Source organism: Hyla sarda, chromosome 8 (assembly GCF_029499605.1).
Source record: "Hyla sarda isolate aHylSar1 chromosome 8, aHylSar1.hap1, whole genome shotgun sequence".
Lineage (NCBI taxonomy): Eukaryota > Metazoa > Chordata > Amphibia > Anura > Hylidae > Hyla > Hyla sarda.
Window position 1 is genome coordinate 55,230,784 of NC_079196.1, and position 26,185 is coordinate 55,256,968.

Below are 26,185 nucleotides of genomic sequence, written 5' to 3' on the forward strand. Positions count from 1 at the left end.
TCATATCAGGTACAATGGACAAAACAGACAGTGGGCAGGTTCCGAGGCAACAGACTGTGTCATGCCCTAATGGCTTTGTCAGGCCCCCTGGGGCCTGACGAAGCGCTTAGGGCACGACATGGTCCATTGCCTCGGAACACCTCCACTGTCTCTTTTGTCCATTGTACCTGATATGAAATAAAGAAGACTCTGTTTATGGATCCACATACGGTGAGAGCTCCATCTTTTCTATCTTTTGGAAGTTGTTGCTTCAAATTAACTGTTGCCTATTAGACTCTGTTTATGTATCCACGTACGGTGAGTGCTCCGTCTTTTCTATCTGCGCTGTACCCGGTATGACTCTGTTTATGTACCCACATACAGTAAGTGCTCCCTCTTTTCTTTCTTCTGGAAGTTTTTGTCATAAGAAGATCATATTGAGACCATCCAGACTGATGTAGTATTTTATCAGGGGTGTAGCTAAAGGAGGGGATGAGCATTTCCCATGGGTATCGAAGGAGGCGCCAACAAGTCACTTTGCCTTTTCCAGGGTTTCATCTAGACCACCGATAAACAAATTGCGATAGTTTCTGTGCCTTACATACATTGTATTATTATTATTTTTCTTTCTTTATTTATATGGCCTTATATGGGGAACATATCTACCAAAGTGTTTCCGACTAACATTTTCTGGAATTGTTCTTATTCTTCTATTATCTCTTTGTCTTTTCGAGTCAGTTTAAAGGAGGTTAAAAGTTATCAGTGGGAGGTCTGACCGTGGTGGACACCAGTTTGGTCTAATTGGCTATCCATTTTATATAGCTTGGGTAGCTGATTTGCAGATGCAATTTTAACAGGAAAAAGTATAGTGGCTTAAAATTCTTACTCTGCGAGCAAAGTTTTGTCTTCTATTGCTGTGTCATTCTGCACTGCATGTCGCTAATATAGATTTCCCTAATGGAAGAACCCTATGGGAATTGAATAAGTGAACGTGATCCTCTTTTAATGTTTGTGAGTGACAGACTTTAGTTTTCACTCTTAATAGATAAGATGCCGACAAGCCACGTGTAAGGCCACATCACAAGAAGTGAGGTCTCTTTTTTCCCAGGTGAATGCTTGACCACCACTCCTAGTGGCAGCTTTTTTTAAACACAAATAAAACATAGAAAACTAAATTTTTTTTATATACAAAGTACATTAGAAAGATTTTTTAATTTACCATAAGGAATGCAATAGCAACAATTTGTGCCCATTTGTGCCCAAGGTGTGAGTCCAGGTGTAATGACTATTAGCTGCTAACAAGAGAGCTAGCTAGCTGTGACTGCAGACATTCCGTGCAAGCACCCCTTGAGGTGAACTTACAGTCAAAATAATCTCCAGTATGCCTGCTGGAAATTATTACCTTTATTCATATAACATCCTAATACAACATTAAGAAGTTATATAGAGGGAAAAAATCCCTTTTTCTCCAAAGCTTATTACTCTTCGTGTAGACATCATGGCATCCATTATCGATATGATTTTTTTCCCTGTTGACTGGATCTGTCAGGTTTTCATCTTTATATGTTGCAGATTCAGGGTAATTGTTATTTAAATAGATTTGTCACTCAAACACCCCTCTTGATACATGATCCTCATATTGTTCTCTCTTTTTGGGGTTCCATACAAGCCCATTTCCCTTCATCTTCCTTAAATAACGAATCGCACCATAGCAGTGACTTGGGCCCTAGTGCAAAATCTGCAACAGAGCAGCCACCTACCATTTGTCATCTTAAGGGGGTCGGTAGGATTTGGGTCCAGGCAGGACCTGCTTTCTATTTCTGTGCCCTCTAATGATAGTCATTGCATAATGCCCTTTGCCGGTCAAATAGAGCTGGGGATCTGGCAGCGCTGCTTGTAGGTGATAATAAATTGGGCAGTTCCCCTGGAACCAACTTTTCTAGTGTTCCCGTAAAGACAGCTCCCAAGAGCAACCTGAATTTGCCATTGATACCTTTAAAGGTGTATTCTGCTGGGAAACATTTTTTTTAATCAACTGGTGCCAGAAAGTTAAACAGATTTGTAAATTACTTCTATTAAAAAATCTTTACCCCTCCAGTACTTATCAGCTGCTGTATACTACAAAAGAAGTTCTTTTCTTTTTTTAACTTCCTTTCTGTCTGAACACAGTGCTCTCTGCTGACACCTCTGTCCATTTTAGGAACTGTCCAGAATAGGAACAAATCCCCATAGCAAACCTCTCCTACTCTGGACAGTTCCTGGCAGCCCCTTGTGGAAGGCAAAGAAACAGCAGCTGTTGGGGTAGTGGAGTGTAGTGGTTCCTAGTCACTATGGGTGAGGATGTTTATGGCACTTTATATGCATATGCATTTTAATGTTATATAGTACTGTAGCGTAATGGTACCTGACTGAGATTCTCAGGAGTGAGCTCTGAAATTTTGGGGACACTAACAGACTAGTAATCTATTGTATTGCATATGATATACTTTTTGTATTCCCTTGGGGTATAGTGCTGATACTGATATAGAGGGCATTTTTGATACAACAGTACTGAACCTTTACACTCCAATTTGTTTACATTGATAGATCCTGTCTGCAGAGCTTCATGTTATATTTTAATTATGCTAAATAAAATTTGATTTTAATTCACTTAAAGGGGTACTCCAGTGGAAAACTTTTTTTTTTAAATCAACTGGTGCCAGGAAGTTAAACATATTTGTAAATTACTTCTATAAAAAAAATCTTAATCATTCCAGTACTTATTAGCTACTGAATACTACAGAGGAAATTCTTTTCTTTTTGGAACACAGTGCTCTCTGCTGACATCATGACCACAGTGCTCTCTGCTGACATCTCTGTCCATTTTAAGAACTGTCCAGAGTAGGAGAAAATCCCCATAGCAAACATATGCTGTTCTGGACAGTTCCTAAAATGGACAGAGATGTCAGCAGAGAGCTCTGTGTTCCAAAAAGAAAATAATTTCCACTATGGTATTCAACAGCTAATAAGTACAGGAAGGATTAAAAATTTTTAATAGAAGTAATTTACAAATCTGTTTTACTTTCTGGCACCAGTTGATTATAAAAAAAAAAGGTTTTCACCGGAGTACCCCTTTAACTGTAACCTCTACATTATTTTGGTGTATAATGTATGTAAGTAGAGTACTTAGTAGGGATCGACCGATTATCGGTATGGCCGATATTATCGGCCGATAATCACAATTTTGGACATTATCGTTATCGGCAATTACCTTGCCGATAAGCCGATAATGCCTCGGCCCCCGCACCGCCCCCACCGCACCGCGACCACCCCCGACCCGCCGCACCGCGACCGCCCCCCCCCGACCCACCGCACCGCGTCGCACCCCCCACCGTAGTGCTGGGCGGTATACCGGTATGGATTTTTGCCCATACCGCTATACCGGTCGGGCCCCTCCCCCACCCTCCGAGTCACTAAAAATTTTTTTCGGGCTGTCCTTCTTCTCCGGCGGTTATCTTCTCCACTCCGGGCAGGCTCCGGCCTAGTAGCTGCATAGATGCCGCTACGCCGTGACGGATGGATGGCCCGGACCACCCTGACAGGTAGGGGGAGAGAAGCGGGTGGTGGTGGCGGCAGCGGCCTATGGCACCGCAAAAGCCACTGCAGTGCATTGATTTAAAGCGCCCGTTTTAAATCAATGGTCTGCAGCGGTGTCGCAGGGGGATAAATAGCCGATAACTTATACCGGAATATCGGTATAAGTTATCGGCTATCGGCCCTAACCTCCACCGATTATCGGTATCGGCCCTAAAAAACCGATATCGGTCGATCCTTAGTACTTAGTACTCAGAGTAAGGCTAGAGCTACATAGTCAATTTCAATATGAGATTGAGATATCATAAGGATATATGTCCTGGAGGACCTTGTGTATTTTTACCTTTGACCATTCCAGAATTTAGAAATTATAACCCTTTCATTACTCTAGAATACTGCAGATTTTGAAATGACAAACTAAAACATAAAAAAAAAAAAGGACGGCCTGCTTGTTTCTTAGCCATAAGATTAAAAAATTTGTGAGAAATGAAAATTATATCACTATTTATGCCAGTGTTTTCCAAACAGCGTGCCTCCAGCTGTTGCAAAACTACAACTCCCAGCATGCCCGGACAGCCAAAGGCTGTCCGGGCATGCTGGAAGTTGTAGTTTTGCAACAGCTGGAGGCACGCTGTTTGGAAAACACTGGTTTATGCGATTCATTTTTTTTTTCTTTTCTTTCTGTTATGTGAAAACTATAAGAAATACCTGTTATCATCCATTTTAACCTGTCAGATGCTCCTTACTGAGTCTTTAACAGATTTCCAGGTAGGCAGTTTACGTAAATGAAGAAAACTATTGATCGACTGCAGCTATCTTTGTTTTCTGACATGTCCTTTTCTATTTGCATATCAATATCTAACTTGTCACCGGTGATCCTATAGCTTTATGTATCACCCTCTAATTCTTGACTCGTCCATTAACACCTCAGTATTTTTCTCCCAGCATAGATTGTAACAATTGGAAATGTTCATAGAAAATGCACAATATCTACAATCCACGGGAGGTCTTTTGTTTTTTTTCACTGTGAAATAGAAGAGTTTTATTTTATTATTATCTCTTTACCGTATAGAAAATATATTCTCAAGGTATTTAGCCAAGGAATAAGACATAAATGCCGAATAAATCATATGCCTGATTCAAGAATTGTTAAAGGGGTACTCCACTGGAAAAAAATTTTTTTATTAATCAACTGATGCCAAAAAGTTAAACAGATTTGTAAATTACTTCTATTAAAAAATCTTAATCCTTCCAGTACTTCTCAGCTCCTGTATGATGCACAGGAAGTTTTCTTCTTTTGAATTTCCTTTCTGCCTGACCACAGTGCTCTCTGCTGACACCTCTGTCCATTTTAGGAACTGTCCAGAGCAGGATAGGTTTTCTATGGGGATTTGCTCCTACTCTGGACAGTTCCTAAAATGGGCAGAGGTGTCAGCAGAGAGCACTGTGGTCTGGCAGAAAGGAAATTCAAAAGAAAAGAACTTCCTCTGGAATATACAGCAGATGATAAGTACTGGAAGGTTTAAGATTCTTTTTTATAGAAGTAATTTACAAATCTGTTTAACTTTCTGGCAGCAGTTGATTAAAAAAAAAATATATATATATATATATATATGTTTTCCACCGGAGTACCCCCTTAAGGTCATGACTGACATTCACTTCAGAATTGGGCTTAAATGTATTATTTATTGGTGATAATATTTATGTACTTAGCTTCCGGTACTTCTGTTCTGTTCACAGCATTTAGAGGGATGCTTTACAGTAGTCACATGGACCAATAGTCTGGACCTGACTTTTTATGGAAAAGGTTCCTTGGATGGCTCTTTGACCTCTGCAGGGATGGGGAATAGTGCATCCTATGTTATCTGTAGTATATACAGTATCTTACATAAGTAAATACACCCCTCACATGTAAATATCCTATTATAACTTTTTACGTGACAACACTGAAGAAATGTAATGTAGTGAGTGCACAGCCCGTATAACAGTGTTTAATGTTGTGTCCCCTTAACATAACTCAACATGCAGCCATTTAAGGGGTACTCTGGTGGAAATTTGTTTTTTTTTTAAATCAACTGGTGCCAGAAAGTTAAACAGATTTGTAAATTAGTTATATTTATAAATCTTAATCCTTCAAGTATTTATCAGCTGCTGTATGCTCCACAGGAAGTTCTTTTCTTTTTTATATTTTCTGTCTGACCACAGTGCTCTCTGCTGACACCTCTGTCCATGTCAGGAACTTTCCAGAGTAGAAGCAAATCCCCATAGCAAACCTCTCCTGCTCTGGACAGTTTCTGACATGGACAGAGGTGTCAGCAGAGAGCACTGTGGTCAGACAGAAAATAAATATACAACTACCTCTGGAGTAAACAGCAGCTGATAAGTACTGGAAGGACTAAGATTTTTTATTAGAAGTAATTTACAAATCTGTTTAACTATCTGGCACCAGTTGATTTAAAAAAAAAAACTATTTTTTTTCCACTGGAGTACCCCTTTAATGTCTAAACCTTGTCAACAACAGTCAATACATCCCTAAGTGGAAATGCCCAAAGTCGGCCCAATTAGTCATTTTCCCTCCCCGGTGTCATAATTAGTGTTACATGGTATCAAGTGTAGCAAAACAAAACCTATATAAATTGGGTATCCTTGGAATCGTATGGACCTACAGAAGAAAAGAAAATGTGTAATTTTTACCAAAAAGTGCACTACGTAAAAACGCAACCCCCTAAAATGTGCATAATGGTGTTTTTTCCAATTTTGCTCCACAAATAATATTTTTTGGCTTCACCATACATTTTGTGGTAAAATGATTGATGTCATTACAACTCAATGGGGGAGATTTATCAAAGCCTGTGCAGAGCAAGAGTGGTGCAGTTGCCCATAGCAACCAATCAGATTGCTTCTTTCATTTTTTTTTTTTCAAATTCAAAAAAGGGTTTTATTGAAAGTGGTAAAAGAGGCATTACAAGCAATAGGTGAGTAGCTTCTTTCATTTTTAAAGAGACCTGGGAAAAATAAAAGAAGAAATCTGATTAGTTGCTATTAGCAACTGCACCACTTTTCCTCTAGACATGTTTTGATAAATCTCTGATGTGTGTATGTGTGTGTGTTTGTGTGTGTTTGTGTGTGTATGTTCCAGCATCACGTCTGAACGGCTAAAGATATTAACATGAAACTTGGCACACGTGTTACTTATATGTCAACTACAAACATAGGATAGGTGATTTAGCCTTAACTCACCTCTATTTGCCAGGGTGAGGGGTTTTGTTTAAAGTCCCATACAAGTGTATGGGCAATAGATCTTAATGCATAACTTCCAAACAGCTGGAGATATTTCGATAATACTTGGTCACATGTTACTTATATGTCCACTTAAAATATAGGATAATTAATTTAACCCTTACTCCGTTAGGGACACAGGGCGTACAGGTACGCCCTGACGTCCTGGTAGTTAAGGACACAGGGCGTACCTGTATGCCTGTGGGAATTTTGGTCACCGCCGCGTGCCGGGTGGGTACCAGACCAAGATGCCTGCTAAAATCATTCAGCAGGCACCCTGTGCAAACCCCTGTCGTCGATCGTCGCAAATCGCCAGTCAATTCAGACCGGCAATTTGCGGCAATTCCGGGTCAAACGGGTCTCCGTTGACCTGGAAGAAAAGGGTGAATGGGGCTGTCAGACAGAGCTCCATTCACCCTTACCCAGCCGGAGTGAGGTGGCATGGGTGTCACCTCACAATCACGCGATTGATTGGTCGGAATGATTGACCAATCACTACACTGCTGGGTGGTGATCGGGGCAGCGATCGGGGCCGGCGGGGTTCTCCTACCTTTCCCTGGACTGGTGGCGTTCCCCTCAGGAGCGGTGGCGGACAGGAGCAGCAGGAGCGGTGGCAGCAGCGGCGGTGGTCCCGTCGGTGCAGGCGGCAGGCTACAGCAGGAGGTGAGGCCTGTTCACCTTCTGCTGTTGCTTAGCAACAACTCTCAGAATGCACAGCCAAAGGGCATGCTGGGAGTTGTAGTTTTACAACAGCTGGAGTTCCAACTACAACTCCCAGCATGCCCTTTGTATATGCATGCTAGGTGTTGTAGTTATGTAACAGCTGGAGGCACATTTTTCTTTGAAAAAGTGTGCATCCAGCTGTTGCATAACTACAACTCCCAGCATGCACGGACAGCCGAAGGGCATACTGGGAGTTGTAGCAGTGTGCCTCCAGCTGTTGCAAAACTACAACTCTCTGCATGCCCTTCGACTATCAATGCATGCTGAGTGTTTTAGTGTTGAAACAGCTGGAGACACATTGGTGTCTCAACAGCTGGAGACATATTGGCACAAACTCAGTGTTTCGCAACCAGTGTGCCTCCAGCTGTTACAAAAATACAACTGCCAGCATGCACTGAGAGACTGTACATGCTGGGAGTTCTAGTTTTGCAACATCTGGAGGCACACTGGTTGCAAAACACTGAATTAAGTAACAAACCCTTAGTGTTTCGCAACCAATGTGCCTCCAGATGCATGCTGGGAGTTGTTGTTTTGCCACAGCTGGAGGTTTGCCCCCCACATGTTAATGTACAGGGTACATTCACACGGGCGGGGCATTACAGTGAGTTTTCTGCTGCAAGTTTGAGATGCTGCAAATTTTCCGCCACAGCTCAAACTCCCAGCTCAAACCAGTATTGCAGGACAGCCACTGACTGTCAAGGCATGCTGGAAGTTTTGTAGCAGCTTAGGTCACCCTGTTTGGGAAACACTGCTGTAGGGTATTTTGTTGGCGGATGCAAATCCCCAATTTAGGCCTCAAATGTGCATGGCGCTTTCTCGCTTTGGAGCCCTGTTGTATTTCAAGTTTAGTGCCACACATGGGGTATTTCCGTACTCGGGAGAAATTGCGTTACAAATTTTGGGGGTCCTTTTCTCCTTTTACCTTATGAAAAGGTAAAACCAGCATGTTAGTGTTATAAAATGTAATTTTAATACTTTTAATTTTCACAAGCGGTAGAAGGAAAAAAAAGACCCCAATATTTGTAACACAATTTCTCCTGAGTACGGAACTACCCCATATGTGGGTGTAAAGTAATCTGCGGGCACACAACATGGCTCAGAAGTGTGAGCGCACCATGTACATTTGAGGTCTAAACTAGTGATTTGCGCAAAATAATAAATACCCACATGTGACCCCATTTTGGAAACTACACCCCTCATGGAATGTAACAAGGGGTATAGTGAGCCTGAACACCCCACAGGTGTTTGACAAATTTTCATAAAATTTGGATGTGAAAATGAAAAAAAAATGTTCTCACTAAAATGCTGGTGTTACCCTACATTTTTCATTTTCAAAAGGGAGAATAAGAAAATAAGCCCCACAAAATTTGTAGCCCCATTTTTTTCTGAGTAAAAACATATCCCATATGTGGATGTAAAGTGCCCTGCGGGCAAACTACAGTACTCAGAAGAGAAGGAGCGCCATTGGGCTTTTGGAGAGAGAATGTATCCGACATTGAAGGCCATGTGTGTTTGCAAAGCCCCCATAGTGCCAGAACCGTGGACCCCCCACATGTGACCCCATTTTGGACACTACACCCCTCATGTAATGTAATAAGGGGTACAGGGAGCATTTACACCCACAGGTGTCTGACAAATTTTTGGAACAGTGGTCCGTGAAAATTAAAAATAACATTTTTCATTTGCACAGCCCACTGTTCCAAAGATCTGTCAAACGCCATTGGGATGTAAATGCTCACTGAACCCCTTATTAAATTCTGTGAGGGTATAGTTTCCAAAATGGGGTCACATGTGGGGGGTCCACTGTTCTGGCACCACGGGGGCTTTGTAAACTCACATGGCCCTCGACTTCTATTCAAACCCTCTATTCTCTCTCCATAATCTCAATGGCGCTCCTTCTCTTTTGAGCATTGTAGTTCGCCCGCAGAGCACTTGACGTCCACACATGGGGTATTTCCATACTCAGAAGAAATGGGGTTACAAATTTTGGTAGGCTTTTTCTCCTATTATCCCTTGTGAAAATTTATAATTTGGGGTAACACCAGCATTTTAGGGAAAAAAATCGAAATTTTTCATTTTCATGTCCAACTTTAGCAGAAATTTGTCAAACACCTGTGGGGTGTTAAGGCTCATTGTACCCCTTGTTGTATTCCTTGAGGGGTGTAGTTTCCAAAATAGTATGACGTGTTTTTTTTTTTTTGCTGTTCTAGCACCATAGGGGCTTCCTAAATGTGACATGCCCCCCTAAAACCATTTCAGCAAAATTTGCTTTCCAAAACCCAAATGTGACTTCCCTTCTGAAGTGTGCCCGCAGTGCACTTGACATCCGCACATGGGGTATTTCCATACTCAGAAAAGATGGAGTTTAAATTTGGGGGGGGGGCATTTTCTCCTATTGCCCCTTGTAAAAAATGTAAAATTTGGAGGAAAACCAGCATTTTAGTTAAAAAAAAATTTCCTTTACACATCCAAATTTAATAAAAAGTCGTCAAATACCTGTGGGGTGTTTAGGCTCACTGGACCCCTTCTTACGTTCCTTGAGGGGTGTAGTTTCCAAAATACTATGCCATGTTGTTTTTTTCCTTGCTGTTCTGGCACCATAGGGGCTTCATTAATGTGACATGCCCCCCAAAAACCATTTTTAAAAAACTCACTCTCGAAAATCCCATTGTCGCTCCTTCCCTTCTGAGCCCTCTACTGCGCCCGCCAAACACTTTACACCCACATATGAGGTATTTCCTTACTCAAGAGAAATTAGGTTACAAATTTGGGGGGCTGTTTCTCCTTTTACCCCTTGTAAAGTTTGAAAAACTGGGTCTACAAGAACATGCAAGTGTAAAAAATTAAGATTTAGAATTTTCTCCTTGACTTTGCTATTATTTCTGTGAAACACCTAAATGGTTAACACACTTTCTGAATGTCATTTTGAATATTTTGAGGGGTGAAGTTTTTATAATGGGGTCATTTATGGGGTATTTCTAATATGAAGGCGCTTTAAATCCACTTCAAAACAGAAAATTGGAAAATTGCTGCTGAACTTTGAAGCCCTCTGATGTCTTTCGAAAGTAAAAACATGTCAACTTTATGATGCAAACATAAAGTAGACATATTGTAAATGGGAATCAATATATCATTTATTTGGTATGTCTATTTTCCTTATAGTAGTGTAGAGGAAAAAAGAGAGACCGCACAGGTGGCACCTCGTGTATTACCCCAAGCAAGTAGAACAGTGCTAGATGTCGGGGGCTACCGACGCATCTAGTAGATGGCCGGTCACCTTAAGGCAAAAGAATATGCGCCTATCACCCTAGAGTATAGGGAACTTATGTTGAGATCTGCTGCTGAAGCCGGGAGGTCACAGGAGGCAGGAAGGTTCCAGCCATGATGAAATTGCAATGAGGAAGGAAGGAAGAAGACCCATAAACCCAGGCGCTGCAGATGCTTGTCCCTAGAATTGGATGGAAACAGGAGTGTGCAATCACAGATCCCTTGGCAGGGACCACTTTATTAATAAAAAAAAAAAAATCCAAAATACACATTTCGCGTTTCGAGGGAAACACCCTCTTCATCAGATCTATATATCAGAGGTACATCGGGGTTTAAATAATGAAAAAATGGCACCAAATATTCAAGTGGGCAGACCCACAGGTACAAAAAATTTAAACAGGAAGTACAGAAGAATAAATAAAACTCGTATAGACAATATTGAGCAAATTAGGGTAAAACACGTATTCACCTATTTGTCATGACACATATATTCATACAAATGTATATAAATGAAGAAACTCAAATAGTGTTATGAGATTAATATCAGGGTTTACTGTTTTCTGCAGCCCTGTATGTACGCATGGTGTAGTGATGGTAAAGTGCGCATCATCACAGAGATATTTTCCTTATAAGCAGAGAGTTTCAAAGTAAAAAAAATGCTAAATTTAAAAAAAAATTATAAAATTTTGTGATTTTTCACCAATATATGATGCAAGTAGAGATCGACCGATATCGGTTTTTTAGGGCCGATACCGATAATCTGTTGCCTTTCAGGCCGATAGCCGATAACTTATACCGATATTCCGGTATAAGTTATCGGCTATTTCTCCACCCCCCAAGAAGCCGCTGCAGATCATTGATTTAAAGCGGGCGCTTTACATCAATGAACTGCAGCGGCCTTGGCTGAATCAGAGACCGCCGCCACCGCCCGCTTTTCTCCCCCTGCCTGTCTGGGGGGTCCTCCCAACCACCGCCGCTGCCCCCCAGCCATCCCTCCCCCTACCCCCCGCACCGCACCACACACCGCCGCTATCCCCCCTACCCCCCAACCGCACACCGCCGCTATACCCCCTACCCCCGCACCGCACACCGCCCCCACCGCCGCTGCCCCATTGCCTCCCCTATCCCCGGTTTTATAATTACCTGTTCCCGGGGTCCGAGGTCCGCGTTACTTCTGGCTTCCGTCCTGTGCTTTCACTGTGTGCACTGATGGTGATGTCACGTTGAGGACGTCACTGCGCTGCACAGTGTAACGCAGGACGCAGCAGGAGCCAGAAGTAGCGTGGGCCCCAGACCCCGGGAATAGGTAATTATAAAACCATGGATAGGGGAGGCAATGGGGGGCGGTGTGCTGTGCGGTGGGGGGGGGGGGGGCGGCGTGCGGTGGGGGGGTGGCGTGCGGTGAGGGGGGTGGCATGCGGTGGGGGCGGGGCGGTGGGCGTCACATTATCGGATTATCGGCAAGGTAATTAAAATAAACAGTCTCAGATTCAGAATAAGAGTTATTAATGCTTAAAGTGACCGTGGTCAGATGTGCAAAAAACTCTCTGGTCCTTAACCCTTAAGGACTCAGTCCATTTGGGCTCGCCTTCAAAAAATCATAACTCTTCTATATTTTCATCCACAGACTAGTATGTGGGCTTGTTTTATGCACGACCAGTTGTCCCTTGTAATTCCATCACTCACTTTACCATAAAATGTATAGCGCAACCCAAAAAATACTGTGTGGGGAAATTTTTTAAAAAAATGCAATTTTGCAAATTTTGGAAGGTTTTGTTTTCACGCCGTACAATTTACGGTAAAAATTACATGTTTTCTTTGGGTCAGTACGATTAAAATACCTAAGATAACATACTTTTCTATTACTGTTGCGCTTAAAAAAAATCGCAAACTGTTTAACCAAATTAGTATGTTTAAAATCCCCCTATTTTGAAGACCTATAACTTTTTCATTTTTCCGTATAAGCGGCGGTATGAGGGCTCATTTTTTGCAACGTGATCTGTACTTTTTAAAGATACCATATTTGCGTATATAAAACTTTTAATTAATTTTGTTCTAAAAAAAAATTTGGAATAAAATGCTATTTTGGACTTTTTTTTTTACGTTCACGCCGTTCACCGTACGGTATCATTAACATTTTATTTTAATAGTTGGGATGCGGCGATACCAAATATGTATATAAAATATTTTTTTACACTTTTTGGGGGTGAAATAGGGAAAATGGGACAATTTACGTTTTTATTGAGGGAGGGGGTTTTTCAAATTTTTTTAAATTTCATTTTTTTACTTTTTTTACTTCTACACTGTAATAGTCTCTATAGGGGACTATTTATAGCAATCATTCGATTGCTAATACTGTTCAGTGCTATGCATAGGACATAGCACTGATCGGTCATCTTCTGCTCTGGTCTGCTCGATCGCAGACCAGAGCAGAAGACCCGTGGAAGGCAGCGGAGGCAGGTGAGGGGACCTCCGGCTGTCATGCTGGATGATCGGATCACTGCTGCAGATGCCGTGATCTGTACTGATCACGGCATCTGAGGGGTTAATGGCGGACACCCGCGGGATCGCGGATGTCTGCCATTAGGAGCGGGTCCCTGGCTGCTATCAGCAGCCGGGACCTGCCACGTATGACGCAAGCATCGCTCCAATTCTCGCAGTTATGCATAGGACATAAATGTACGTCCTGGTGCGTTAAGTACCAGCTCACCAGGACTTACATTTAAGTCCTGCATCGTTAAGGTGAAAATGGGCTTGGTCCTTAACCTGTTAAAGACCAAGGGCGTACCTGTACATCCTGGGTCCTTTCCCTTTCTATAACAAGGGGCCACGGCCGGGACCCGTGGCTAATAGCACGCTGCACTGATCGCGGTGCCGCGTGCTATTAACCCTTAACCTGTTCAAAGTTGATCGCCATGTCTAAAGTGAAAGTGAGCTAATGCCGGATAGCTCAGGGGGCTGTTCGGGACCGCCGCGGTGAAATCACGACGTCCTGAACAGCTGTGGGAAACGAGGAGGGACCCCTTACCTGCCTCCTGGTGTCCAATCTCCGAATTACTGCTCAGTGCCTGAGATCCAGGCATGAGCAGTCAATTGATCATCGATCAATGGTTTCCTATGAAAAACCATTGATCAATGTAAAAGATCAGTGTGTACAGTGTTATAGCCCCCTATGGGAGCTATAACACTGCAAAAAAAAAGTGGGAAAAAAAGTTAATAAAGATCATTTAACCCCTTCCCTAATAAAAGTTTGAATCACCCCCATTTTCCCATTTAAAAAAAGTGCAAATAAAAATCTGTAGTATATGCGTAAATGTCCAAATTATAAAAATGGATTGTTAATTAAACTGCACGGTCAATGGCGTATGCGCCCAAAAATTCCTAAGTCCAAAACAGCGTATTTTTGGTCACTTTTTATAGGAAAAAAGGAATAAAAAGCGATCAAAAAGACTGATCAATACAAAAATGGTACCGCTAAAAACTTTATAGGGGTCAGAAGATGAAAATTTTGAATGTATACATTTTTCTGCATGTAGTTATGATTTTTTCCAGAAGCACGATAAAATAAAACCTATATAAGTAGGGTATCATTTTAATCGTATGGACCTACAGAATAAAGATAATTTGTCATTTCTACCGAAAAATTTACTGTGTAGAAGCCCTCAAAATTACAAAATGGTGTTTTTTCTTCAATTTTGTCACACAATGATTATTTTTCTGCTTCGTCGTAGATTTTTGGGTAAAATGACTGATGTCACTGCAAAGTAGAATAGGTGGCGAAAAAAAGAATTATGATTCTTTAAAGGTAAGGAGGAAAAAATGAAAGTGCAAAAACGGAAAAAACCCCTTGTCCTTAAGGGGTTAAAGGGGTACTCCGCTAGAAAACATTTTAGTTTTTTTTTAAATCAACTGGTGCCAGAAAGTTTTACAGATTTGTAAATTACTTCTATTTAAAAATCTTAATCCTTCCAGTACTTATCAGCTGCTGTATGATAAAGAGGAAGTTCTTTTCTTTTTGAATTTCCGTTCTGTCTAACCACAGTGCTCTCTGCTGACACATCTGTCCATTTTAGGAACTGTCCAGTGCAGGAACAAATCCCCATAGCAAACCTCTCCTGTTCTGGACAGTCCCTGACATGGACAGTGGTGTCATCAGAGAGCACTGTGGTCAGACAAAAAGGAAATTCAAAAAGAGCAGCTGATAAGTACTGGAGGGATTATGATTTTTAAATAGAAGTAACTTACAAATCTGTTTAACTTTCTGGCACTAGTTGATTTAAAAAAAAATGGAGTGGAGTACCCATTTAACTACTCCCATTTGTGAGGGTCTGGGTTTTTGTTTAAAGTTCCATGCAAATCTACGGGAAATGTATGTTCCAGCATAACTTCTGTACGACAGGATATATTTCAATAATACCTGGTACACATATTACCTATATGTCAAATAAAAATATACGATAGTTAAATTAACCCTTACCTTCACTCTTATATAAAAGATGTTTTTTTGTTTCAAGTCCCATGTAAGTATATGGGACTTCCAGTACCTTACTCCACAAGCTCCGCTCTGCATTTCCTGGTGAATGTGTCAGTCCGGCTTGCAAGCCACACCCATCACACAAAGGCACGCCAACTGTTTAAGCCCCACCCTTTTATTATCTACCTTTTTTGTGCATCAGTCTGACTTGCAAATCACGCCCAGTCCCAGAAAGCCATGTCCCCTTCTATTTTCAGCTTACAGTATCTTCATCACAAATCAGTCCCACCTGAGGACAGGATATGAGGACGGGATAGGAGGTCAGGATAGGAGGATGGGACATAAGGACGGGATATGAGGATGGGACATAAGGACGAGATATGAGGACGGGATATGAGAACAGGATATGAGGAAGAGATAAGAGGACAGGATATGAGGTTGGGATACGAGGTCAGGATAGGAGGACGGGATATGGGGTTGGGATATGACAACAATATATAAAGTCAAAAGCTTCCTCCTTTGTTGATTTTCCTCCCCAACAAGGATTAGGAAGGAAAAACTGGGCAACGCCAGGTACTCAGCAAGTATATATATATATAAATATATACACACACACACACACACAGACCTAAATTTCTGGCAACCTCCATTAGATGCTGCTCTGCTTCATTGTTACATATGTATACATATATATATATATATGTGTATATATATATATATATATATATATATATATAAATATATATATATATATATATATATATATATAATCTTTATAGCAGTTTACGCAAGATTCACATTTACACAATATAAAAATATCATTCTAGGAAGAGGGGTAACAAAATAGACCACAGCCTTGTCCCCAGCACCCCATTCAACTCCAAACATATATCTCTATGATTTCCCCAATAGTAGCCTACATTCCAAGGAGGTTAGAGAAGAGAATCCGAAGGACCCCGTTCAAGTCCATCTAATCCATTCATACATCACTAATTCAGACTATATGTAAAACTAATCTCTTAGGAGACAAGGGAAGATATAAATGGAAAAATATAAATAATTAATTATCATCAATAATGTTCTAAAATAAATCTTAATAAAGTCTAATTTTCCGCTGCCCACCTTTCAAAGCTTTTAAACCTATACTGCATATCAGTAAAATTTGGTTCAGATTATATAATATGGTAAAAACAAATGGATCAGCTGTGGATTTAGATATGTATTTTATTGCATTTATATTTTGTCTTTTATTTGTACTGTCACTTAATTGTGATAGCTCTCTGCTGTTAGAGCTCTCTGCTGACATCATGAGCACAGTGCTCTCTGCTGACATCTCTGACCATTTTAAGAACTGTCCAGAGTAGGAGAAAATCTTCATAGCAAACCTATCCTGCTCTGGACAGTTCCTAAAATGGACAAAGATGACAGCAGAGAGCACTGTGCTCGTGATTCAGCAGAGAGCACTGTGTTCCAAAAAGAAAAGAATTTCCTCTGTAGTATTCAGCAGCTAATAAGTACTTGAAGGATTAAGATTTTTTAATATAAGTCATTTACAAATCTGTTTAACTTTCTGGCACCAGTTGATTTAAAAAAAAAGTTATTTCTAACGGAGTACCCCTTTAAGTTCAGAGGACACAGATCAGTGAGTAAGCACAGAGGATACTATAGACCGAGAGTAAAGCACGGAGGATACACTAGTGATCATGTTCTCTATGATCAGTGCATGTACAAAAAACTCCAAAGATCATAAATTATGAACTCTCTGGACTTCCCACTCCATATATGGAGGGACATTAATATTAAAGCCTAATAGACTACTAGCCAGCGGGGAACACTCCACCATGTGTTCAGGATACTGGTCTAGTAGGAACCAAAAATATAATACATGGAACACTAAATACAGGGTACAGTACAGGGTACAGTACAGGGTGAACACAGACTAAGATACAAGGCTAAAGCAGAACGGACATACAATAATCCTAAAAACCAACAGATGTAACACAGACTAAAATCTATAATAAACAGGTATATTAACCATGGTTAAAAACTCAGAAATATTACAAGATAAATACAAGGTGCATGATTAAGCAGACATGGTCAGCATAGCGCAAATTACCATCAACCAGAGTGCAGCAGAGCTTAGGTTTAAATAGCCTCACCCAGGTTGCAATTGGCTCAGAGCATTAACTATTCCACAGCCAGGGAGAATAGCAAACTGCTCAGACAAAAACTAGAGTCTGAACAGACCTCAATACATAAAAACACAAAAACAAACAGACATTACAATAGTATACAGTTTGTATACTGTTTACAGCATTTTGACAACTTCTTTGTTATTCTTAGTCACTTGCAGTTAGACATTTATGTTTGTGGTATATGGAGATCACTTTAATTTATTTAATTAATGTTATGTACAAAACAAATGTTTGCGTAATTTATGTTTCTTGTACTTTTTTTTGTTTCTATGCCTTAACATAATCTTGGATATCCCTTATGTTTATTCTGGTTCTACATTTCCTCCTTGAGTCAATCTCTGTACATTACTGTGTGTTTCTCAAAATTAAAGCAAATATCGGATGTTTCACATAGACACAGGAAGATATGACATTGTTTTTAGAGCACTAAATGGTAGTATTATTTACACACTGTATGGAGGCATTACGGTAATATTTAGGCATTGTGCGGTAGTAATATTTGGACACTGGGTCAACTCTGGCTTTGCTGGCAGTAGTGTTTAGAAAATGTTTCAGTGTTTTGTGAGCACAAAATGTCAGTAAATATCCGTAGACCATATGGAGGTTTTATTTTGCCATTATATGGCAGTATTATTTGGACACTGAAAGACAGATTTATTTGGGCATGGGTGGCAATATTATGTGGAAACTAAGTCAGTGCTATATTGACACTAAATAGAATTATTTTATACAATGAATGGAATATTATTAAGACATTGTATGGTGGTATATTTAGACACCAAAAGACAGATTTGTTAGGGTGGCAGTATTATGTGGAAACTAAATCAGTGTTACATGGACAATAAATGGTAGTATTATTTTTATACTGCATGGAGGCATTATTTTGGCACTGAATGATTACTTTGTTTGGACATTATATTAAAGTGCACCTGTCAGATCCCACAAAAAAAAAAAAAAAAAAGAGTTACACAGTACCTATTCCAGACCATGTACATTTTATTTTTATGCCTCTATCACCTATATTTATTAGAAAAATCCCTCTTTTCATTAGCTCACAGTGTTTAAAATCCAGTCATGTGAAGGGGGCGTGTCCCTTATTGTGGTGATGGGAGGTGTGTCTGCTCATGCGGCCTTGTCCATGAGTCATCTCTTGTCCATGACTCATGGAAAAGCCTGATGCTGCTTGCAGGACTGATTAGTGCCCCTAGTGGTGGGATTTTCAGTAGCCGTTTAAAAAAAAAAAAAAAAATTTAATTATTCAAAAAATTTGAAACCACCATATTACAAAAACTCTTTAATTTTCATCAGTTATAACATATAAAAAGTTTTTGGCTCTTACAGTGCCCATTTTAAGTATTATTAGGCCCTATTGTCTACAAAATGACACTATATATAAGTGGTCTTAAAACTGTATCCCTTGGAGTCGGTTCTTAAAAATATGGTCCCATTTTACTTGCAGCCAGATGGCAGGAGATTACTTTGTACAGATTAACCGTCTCCTGCATTAGAACACTTGCTGTTGGATATTTTTTTTTTGGGGGAGGGGGGGGGGGGGGTACACCAAAATGAGCCCTAAATTAGAAATGAGCCTTATGTGATACATTTCACAATTAACAAAAAAAAATTGACTTTTGTTTGATCTGCTCATATTGCGTATTGTATAATATGGAACAGGATAAAAAAACAATGCACTGAGAGCAGTTTGTGGTTCTCTATACATGCTGCACAGGAACAGACGGTTTAACCCATCATTTGCATTCGATAACATCTACAGAGGAGTATAGTAGATCTGACAGGGGGAAAAAAAAAAAAAAAGCAGTCCTGAGGGACCATGCCTCTGTGTGCTGCTCCTCACAGTCAGATAGGAAGGGGAGGATCAGCATAATACAGTGTAGCATCCTGACCAGGAGTGTCTGTTCAGAGATTGCTCTATAGAGGAAGCCCTGGAAAAGAATGTGCTGCCTGCTTTTTGGAGGAAGCGCACAGCTGGATACATAAGCAGAAGCCTGCATTGTTAATCGCCTCCCGAAAGACAGGACGGTAAAATCGGTAATATTCTCATGCATGGCAAAGGGACAATCTGCATCAGTCTGACCATGTGCCTGGGTCACAGCTGTGGGAACGGCGGAGTGTGGAGCTGGACCCCCGGGGCTTATTATTGAACTATACCTATGAAGACCTACTACTGTAAGTCATTTATTTCTAGTCTGTGTGTATACATAATTTATATATATATATATATATATATATATATATATATTTATATATATATATATATATATATATATATATATATATGTGTGTGTGTATATATCTCTTCAGCTTTTGCAAAACTACAACTCTCAGCATGCCCGGACAGCCGAAGGCTGTCCGGGCATGCTGGGAGTTGTAGTTTTCCAACAGCTGGGGGACAACTGTTTGGAAAATAAAATCTATCTATCTATCTATCTATATATATATATATATATATATATATATATATATATTCAGTTTACAAATATATATATATAATATAGATAGATATACATATAATAGGAATATACTTATATATCACATATACAGCGTGAAAGAATAAATGAATAAATATATATATATATATATATAAATGTATTAATTTATTCTTTGTACGCTGTATATGTGATATATAAGTATATGTATATGATATGTATATATGTATATCTATCTATATTATATATATATTTGTAAGCTGAATATATATTTTCCAAACAGTTGTCCCCCAGCTGTTGCAAAACTACAACTCCCAGCATGCCCAGAGAGCCAAAAGGCTGGAGATATATATATATATATATATATATATATATATATATATTCAGCTTACAAATATATATAAATATATACATATATATAGAGAGATATACATATCATATAAATATACATATATATCACATATACAGCGTACCAAGAATAATACATATATATATATATATATATATATATATATATATATATGTATCTCCAGCCTTTGACTCTCTGGGCATGCTGGGAGTTGTAGTTTTGCAACAGCTGGAGACAACTGTTTTGAAAAAAAAAAAAAATTATATATATATATATTTAATCATTTATTCTTTGTACGCTGTATATGAGATATATATGTATATTTATTTGTACACTATATATATATATATATATATATATATATATATATATATATATAGAAGAGCTGAATACTGTTCCTCCTCTACACCACACCAACCTGCCAAGTTGCGATAACTTGTAGATTTGCCTTCCCACTGTACTAAACTCACTAAACCTCACGCTATTACAGTGAGTTGTGTTCAACGTAGCAGTACTATAATAACCAGTTCAGTTCTGCTACATCCGCTGTATACAATATCCTGTATATGCAATACGATTTGTCACATTGACTCCACTGATAACGCTTTACGGCAATCATCAGATCGGAAATAACGTATGTAAAGTTTGTGGCATCACTTTTATTTAACTTTTTTGGTGACCCCTGCGTAACATTCCTAGTTAAAGAAGTTAAGGAAAAGGTTTGGTACCATGTTAGTCAGCTGAAAAAAATATGTTTGCTCTCAAGAGAGAGAGGAAAAAATCTTTACCTTTTTTTCCTAGAGGTGGTTAAAACAGCGGAAAGGGATGCAGAAGGGGATTTATAAAGCTTTTTCGTGTGTAGTAAGGAGCTTGGTAGACAAGACTGGAAGCTTTAAATAATATATGTTCTGCTCCAGATGACTGGCGTCTGTGCCTGCGCTGCAGGAATTTAGTTTTTTATTTGCAGTTAAGTGGGTGAAGTGGGTACAGGGTAGATGGGTCCTATTACCACTGATATTCCTCCTGTAGGCAGGTTGTATCAGAGTAAGTGCTGCTCTATGGCATAGCAGAAGGTGTTGACCTAGAGCAGTGGTCTCCAAACTGTGGACCTCCCAGGGGAGTTGTAGTTTTGAAACATCTGGAGGTTCACAGTTTGAGCCCACTGACCTAGAGGTTCACTATTGGTTCACTATCCACCATGTAGGGTTAATCATGAAAGGAAATAAGAACACTTAAGAATGTAAGAGAAGTGTGAGAAGTGTCCTCTCCTTTTGGACTAGTATCAACTATGATCAAAATTTTAAGGAGAGCCATAGAGATTTAGATTTCTCCTTAAAGGGGTATTCCAGGAAAAAACTTTTTTTTTTTTTTTTTACATCAAATGGCTCTACTTCTATTTAAAAAAATCTTAATCCTTTCAATAATTATCAGCTGCTGAAGTTGAGTTGTTGTTTTCTGTCTGGCAACAGTGCTCTCTGCTGACATCTCTGCTTGTCTCGGGAACTTCACAGAGTAGAAGAGGTTTGCTATGGGGATTTGCTTCTAAACTGGGTGGTTCCCGAGACACGTGTCATCAGAGAGCACTTAGACAGAAAAGAACAACTCAACTTCAGCAGCTCATAAGTACTGAACGGATGACGATTTTTTAATTTAATAGTAGTAATTTACAAATCTTTTTAACTTTCTGGAGCCAGTTGAAATATAAAAAACTGTTTTTTCCTGGATAACCCCTTTAAGGGTCTATTCACACGTACAGTATTCTGCGCAGATTTCATGCGCAGGATTTCAAGCCGTGTTCTGTTTACATTGAAATCTGCAACAGAAAATCCTGCGCATCAAATCTGCACAGAATACTGTACGTGTGAATAGACCATAAAGGAGTTATCCAGGAGTAGAAAAAACAGAGCTGATTTCTTTAAAAAAATAGCACCACGCCTGTCCTCATGTTGTTTGTGGGATTGCAGCTAAGTGGCATTCAAGTGAACGGAGCCAAATTGTAATCCCACACACAGCCTGAGGACAGGTGTGGTGCTGTTTTTGGAAGAAATTAGTTAGTTAGTTAAATTAGTTTTGATTTTCTGTTGCTGGATAACCCCTTTACAGGAGTATTGTCAACATAGACGTCTATTACATATCTACAGGCTGTGCCATGAATCATCCATAAATGTGGTTCCCACATTTGGGACCCATACTGGTGGGGGTTCGCTAACCCCTGACCTCTGTCGCTGGCAGCCGTATCCAGGTGAAGAATGAATGGAGAGGCGGCTGTCCATAGGGGCTGCTCTCTCTATTGACTTCTATGGGAGTGATGTAAACATCTAGGGATGACTGCTGAAAGAAAAAATACATTTTTAACATGGTCATGTAATGGGCAGCGGTGAAGTGTCTGCCCACCTGTTACTGAACAGCTAGCCCTCCTCATATTTTTTACGTTTTTAGAAATCCAGCTCCATGTTTTATTTTTGTTTATATTTCAATTATAAACAATATCACTTCTGCCGCTGACATATATTCTGTAGTTAAAGGGGTACTCCGGTGAAAACCTTTTTTCTATTAAATCAACTGGTGGCAGAAAGTTAAACATATTTGTAAATTACTTCTACTAAAAAAACGTAATCCTTCCAGTACTTATTAGCTGCTTAATGCTACAGAGGAAATTCCTTTCTTTTTAGAACACTGATGACATCACGAGCACAGTGCTCTCTGCTGACATCTCTGTCCATTTTAGCAACCATGCATAGCAGATGCATAGCAGATGCATGCTAAGGGCGGCATAGTAACTCAGTGGTTAGCACTGCTGCCTTGAAGTGCTGGGGACTTGGGTTCAAATCCCACTAAGGACAACAGTAAGTAAAGTGTTATTATTATTATTATAATAACGTCAGCAGCGAGAACTGTGCTCGTGATGTCATCAGAGAGCATTCCAAAAAGAAAAGAATTTCCTCTGTAGTATTCAGCAGCTAATTAGTACAGGAAGGATTAAGATTTTTTTAATAGAAGTAATTTCCAAATATGTTTAACTTTCTGCCACCAGTTGATTTAAAAGAAAAAAGGTTTTCACCGGAGTACCCCTTTAATTATAAATGCACATGTTCTACTACCCCACGTCTATCTGCACTCTTTAGGTGCAGTCTTTGCTTTATACCAGTGTTTTTCAACTGGTGTGCCTCCAGCTGTTGCAAAACTACAACTCCCAGCATGCCCGGACAGCCTATGGCTGTCCGGGCATGCTGGGAATTGTAGTTTTGCAACAGCCGGAGGCACCCTGGTTGGGAAATTTTACTTTATACTTTTCTTCTCTTATTAACCATTTCTGGCTTTAACTTAATATAATTAAAGAAAAAAAACATATATAGATATATAAATAAATAAATACATTAATGAATGAATGAATGAATTAATAAACAAATAAATAAATGAATAAAAACTGCACTAAAACTGAATGATCTGACCTTCTTCGTTACGGCTTTTTATTTGAAGGGTTTTTCTATCCTAGCAATAAATTCCACATAACAAACATAATAAAAAAAAAAAAAAAAAAAGGCACAATAGTTGTGTAGTATGGAGATGTAGGCTTTTCATGCCATATGTTGCTTTCGTAAAGCACTCTATTATGGTGATATTCTGACTTAGAAGCAATGTTTCTAGGGTGGTATACCTCCCTAATATGGCATCTGATGGGGTATCCTTTTATTTTTCTTCTGTCAGCTTCTTGTGGAATCTGGCAATAGAAACCCCATCTTGTGTCGCTGAATGAAACAGAAGCCATATGGATCAATGAGGTTATTCCGTAATACAAAAAAAACAAAAAAAAAAAACAGAGCAAATTTCTTTACAAAAAAACAGTGCCACCCCTGTCCTCAGGTTGTGCGTGGTATTACAGCTTGGCTCCATTTACTTCAATGGAACTGAGTTGCAATACCACACATCCTGAGTATAGGTGTGGTTCTATTTTTGGAAGAAATTGACTCTGGGGGAGATTCATCAAAACCCTAGTAGAGGGGGAGTGGCACAGTTGCCCATAGCAACCAATCAGATTGCTTCTTTCATTATTCAAGAGGCCTTTTTCAAAAATTAAAGAAGCGCTCTGATTGATTGTTATGGGCAATTTCACCACTCTTCCTCTACACAGGTTTTTGATAAATCTCCCCCGTTTTTATAATGCTGTATAACCCCTTCAACAGTATGGCCCCCATGGACGCTTGTGGGTGTTGTATTGTGGCTTTCTACAACTTAAAAGTTGTAAGATGCCGCAATATGAGCGTGTGAATGAGGCCTTATCTATTATTGAGACCAAAAGCAAAAAGTGCAGAACTCCAGCTCCCAAAATACAGATAAAAATCCAAACTTTAATTTAAGTCATTAAAAAAGCAAAAATCCACATGATAAAGAAAAAAGTGGGGTTAAGAGCTGGGTAGAAACGCCGACGCGTTTCGAACCGTCCGGTTCTTAGTCATGGCACAAGAACCGGACGGTTCGAAACGCGCCGGCGTTTCTACCCAGCTTTTAACCCCACTTTTTTCTTTATCACGTGGATTTTTGCTTTTTTAATGACTTAAATTAAAGTTTGGACTTTTATCTGTATTTTGGGAGCTGGAGTTCTGCACTTTTTGCTTTTGGTTTCACTCTGCCAAGATGCGGCTTGGACTTCCACTCCGTGCTCCGTGACTGCTACCATCATCCTCCCCATACATCTACAAGGCGGTGAGCTGTTTTTTTCTATTTTTCTTTTTTTGTTATACTTATCTATTATTGTAACCATAATCAAGGCTGGTGGAGAGACGTCCCTGGAGACCACCACAATGACCACTACAACTTAGATCGGTGGTCTTCAAACTGTGGACCTCAAGATTTTGCAAAACTACAACACCACAATGACCACCACAACTTAGACCAGTGGTCTCCAATCTGTGGACCTTTAGATGTAGCAAAACTACAACTCCACATTGACCACCACAACTTAGACCAGTGGTCTTCAAAATGTGGACCTTTAGATGTAGCAAAACTACAACACCACAATGACCACCACAACTTAGACCAGTGGTCTCCAAACTGTGGACCTCCAGATGTAACAAAATTAGAACTCCATAATGACCACCCCAATGAACACCACAACTTAGTCCAGTGGTCTCCAAACTGTCAACCTCAAGATTTTGCAAAACTACAACACCACATTGACCACCACAACTTAGACCAGTGGTCTCCAATCTGTGGACCTTTAGATGTAGCAAAACTACAACTCCACAATGACCACCACAACTTAGACCAGTGGTCTTCAAACTGTGGGCCTCCAGATGTAGCAAAATTAGAACTCCATAATGACCACCCCAATGAACACCACAACTTAGTCCAGTGGTCTCCAAACTGTCAACCTCAAGATTTTGCAAAACTACAACACCACAATGACCACCACAACTTAGACCAGTGGTCTTCAAACTGTGGACCTCCAGATGTAGCAAAATTAGAACTCCATAATGACCACCACAACTTAGACCAGTGGTCTCCAATCTGTGGACCTTTAGATGTAGCAAAACTACAACTCCACAATGACCACCACAACTTAGACCAGTGGTCTTTAAACTGTGGACATCCAGATGTTGCAAAACTACAACTGCCAGTATGCCCGAACAGCCGTTGGCTGTTCGGGCATACTGGAAGTTGTAGTTTTGCAACATCTGGAGGTCCGCCATTTGGAGACCACTGGACCAGGTTGTGGTCATCATTGTGGAGTTGTAATTTTGCTACTTTTGGAGGCCCTAAGTTTGGAGACCACTGATTTCGTCTGTTCAGGTGGTTTGGGGTTTGAAGGAGCGGTCCTGTTTAATTTTTGCTATGGGGGACCCCCAGACACAACTATGCACACCCCCTCAGCACAGTATGATGTGTCTACTTCTATAGC

General features: G+C 39.9%; 1 protein-coding gene across 11 annotated transcripts in view; it reads left to right on the forward strand.

The window, feature by feature from the left end:
- RAPGEF4 (Rap guanine nucleotide exchange factor 4) overlaps positions 1 to 26,185 on the forward strand; it is a 467,767-nt gene that overhangs the window by 210,044 nt on the left and 231,538 nt on the right. Inside the window, exon 1 of one of the 11 annotated variants that reach the window (XM_056536342.1) lies at positions 19,350 to 19,677. The exons of the other annotated variants lie outside the window; for them this stretch is intronic. The gene's annotated coding sequence lies outside the window, so the exon portion shown is untranslated. Of the gene's footprint in view, positions 1 to 19,349; positions 19,678 to 26,185 lie in introns of those variants that run through there. 11 annotated transcript variants of the gene reach the window in all.